The sequence below is a fragment of the Solanum tuberosum genome, unplaced genomic scaffold (genome assembly GCF_000226075.1).
Source record: "Solanum tuberosum cultivar DM 1-3 516 R44 unplaced genomic scaffold, SolTub_3.0 scf00131, whole genome shotgun sequence".
Classification (NCBI taxonomy): domain Eukaryota; kingdom Viridiplantae; phylum Streptophyta; class Magnoliopsida; order Solanales; family Solanaceae; genus Solanum; species Solanum tuberosum.
Window position 1 is genome coordinate 286,250 of NW_006239054.1, and position 3,450 is coordinate 289,699.

The window sequence follows — 3,450 nt, forward strand, 5'->3', positions numbered from 1 at the left end:
TATATATATAAAGAGGGAGATATTTTTATAATCAGTTTGGTGGTTTTTCGATTTATTTTTACTTTAAAATCAAAATTGATTATGTCAATTTAAAAAAAAAAAAATTATAGTAAAAGAAATATTCAATTTGACTAGATTTTTATTTAGTTTGATTTTCGATATTCAGTGAATACTTCTTAATAATAATATAAAGTGTGTGTGAATTTCTCATTCAAAATTTATCTTTTAAAGGTATCCTAGGGATTTGATTCAATTTTTTGAGATGTAAAATGAAAATTTTCAAAGATCTTTTTTTCTAAGGCTACGAGGAATAATTATGTTTTAGTTGAATTGGTTGAGAGGTGGCAATTTTTTTAAATTGATTTAGTTGTGGGACATAAATGATTAATGGGAAAGAAAGAGCTAATCAAGTTACTAACTAATAAAGAGCACAAAGAATTAAAAAAAAGCCGTGAAAAAGAGAGGAATATTGAACAGAGAAGAGCTAAAATACTTTGGAGGGAAAAGGGGGGAATTTGGGGAAAAATAAGGTGAGAGTGTGTGTGGTGTTAAAATGGGCCCACAAATCCAAGTGTCAAAAAATTACTAGAATACACACCCTTAGTTAACATATTCTCAATATTTCCCTACTACTTAAAAAAAATACAAAAATTCCTATGTTTTACACAAAATAAAACCACCAGATACATTATTCTTGAAGAAGTCCCAACCTTAGTTTCCCACCCCTAAATTTACTCCTCTAATTTCTCCCCAGATTCATTATTGCTCAACAACCCACAACTCACGGTTCCCACTCTCAAATTTACTCCCCCATTTTCTCACAGATTCTTTTCAGTTATCACATTCTTCCAATTTTGAATTTCAAATGAATTCTCTCTCCATTCAATCAATTTCAGAGTTTGTAATAGGTAGTCTCTTCCTCTTCAAATTTCTTCTTCGTTTTTTTCTTCTATTGTTTGATAATTTATGGATCCATCCTCCGTCTTTTAGTATTGGGATTATCCAAATTGTCACACCCAACACTAATCGAATCTTTGATTATAAGATCCCAATTAGGTAGAAAACAGGTCTAAGAGGTTTCATGATCCTCTGGCAATGGCTAAGCAAAGTTCGAAGAAGTCAAAAGCTAAAAAGAAGGCACATACATCATCGAAAGCAAAAGTTGCGAAAACACCAAAGAAAGGGGTAGAAAGGTTGCCCCTGCCATATCCCGATCTGCACTACCAACTGTATGTATTTTACTATTTTTTTTCTTTATTTGTAATTTTCTGTATTCACATGTTCTTATTTGCTTTATAGTAGATACATTATTGTTAATTAAAATATATTATGTATTGGGCAGCGTTGGACGCATATAAAGACAAGAAAATTGGTGAATTTTTGGGTCCACACCATTCGTTTGATGTGGAAATTGCTCAAGACATTATGCAACAAGAAAGTGATAGCCTGTCAGTATTGTATCATTCTTTCTTTAATTTTTGTATCTAATTCATTCTTATAACTAATCTTCTTATTTTTTATAGTGATTGCGGAATGTTCGTAGCTGCCTTTGCTGAATTTTTGAGTGACGAAATCAACATCCCATATGATGGTTTTCGAGGTGAATATCTTCGCAAAAGATATGCAACACTGTTATGGAAGTATGGTCTCGACAAGGCCAAGGCGGGATATGTTAGCGACAATGATGACCCTCCAAGGCTGAAGAGCCACTTAACTATAGCAACAGAAAATGAACTTGTTAATGTAGGCTAATTTTCTATGTTCAAGTTGTTGATGTTTAATTGTTTTTTCCAGATACATTAATTAGTGTTTTAGAGTATTTATTACCATTTTAACATAATACTTTTAAATTTTGAAGAGTTTTGATTTATCTGATATAGTTAGTAATTCAAAAACACTTTTATATCTGATAAGTATGATAATAATGACATTATCGTATCTGATAAGTATGATAATAATTACATTAATGAAATTATGTGTCTGAAAAGTATGATATTAATGTATCTGATATAGTTTTGATGTATCTTTTCAATATAGTTAGTACTTCCGAAATTTTGTATCTTATAAGTATGATAATAATGACATTATTGTATCTGATAAATATGATAATAATTACATTAATGAAATTTTGTGTCTGATAACTATGACATTAATGTATTTGATAATTTTGATACACATCACTACAAATTTTTAAAAACAATTATTATGTACATGATACAAAATTGCATACAAAATATCAAACTTGTTTGTATCACAAATCTTTATACTATATTTTACACATGATACACGCCAATTACTTTTAAAAAAATTAAATATCTTTTTACATGCTAACTCTTATAACATTTGGCACAAATCACAGCAGTTGATACTATATTATTAAATGATATGATTTGCCAAAAAGAAATTTATATATATTACACACAATAATTATATATCATGATAAGAAAATCACAATTTTATTACGTCTCACAACGCATAATACTATATTGCTAAACTTGATACAATCCCATATAATTTCAATATATTTAGTAAATTTTACATGTTGTCTCTTATACCTTTGGGTACGAATCTCAGCAATTGATACTAATTGACTATCCGATCCAAAAGTTTCACAAAATTAAGTATCAGATACATAATATATATATACACTAGATTTACCGCATGTGCGTTGCACGTGGTTGCCGCATATCGAGATTGATACATGTATGAAAATGTATTTGTACTATATTTGGCACAATCAGCTTTGGGCTTCACCGCAGTGTGTCAGCCGGAGTGGTCGACTTGTATGCATGTAGGACTATTTTGCAGATGTTGAGTTGCATGTGTGGCTCTTCTTTCGCAAGTGGGAAGAACCTGGCCTTTTACTTGTTCCCCAAACTCGCATGTTTAGCTCCATTTTGGCTCTTTTTCTTGTGAACCCCTTTCTATAGGTCCTCACCTGGAATACTCCTAATAAACTCATAAATAGTCTGTTTGATTATTTGCAAGCATGAAATCCGAAAGAAAAGCCATCAATGGTCAATTCACGACCTATCACATATAATTGGATGTCTACTACTTTTGTCAAGTTTTATTCAAACTGCGAAGTGTAGTCTTCATCTTATCTTGTAGTTTTCAAAGGCTGGTAGGACTGTGTGTTATACTAAGGTTGTAACAGGGAATAGAGAATATAACTGGGCAGACTTATTTGTTTTTTTGCTGATGTTGGATATTTTTTATGATATTGGTTGTTTGTTTGTGGCAGAATCTGCGCTCGTCTAATTTAATGATGGGATAGCGAGTAGCTGCGTCTGTCGGGGGATACTTGCTGGTGAATGTTTACAATGCGAGTCTTGGAAGTCATGTCTATTTCTAAGGATTGTGTTGAGTGTGAAAGAAGTATGGTTACGTGATGTGCACATGTATGCCAAGTATTTAGATCCGTATACACGTAAAAGCTTTTGGTTAATC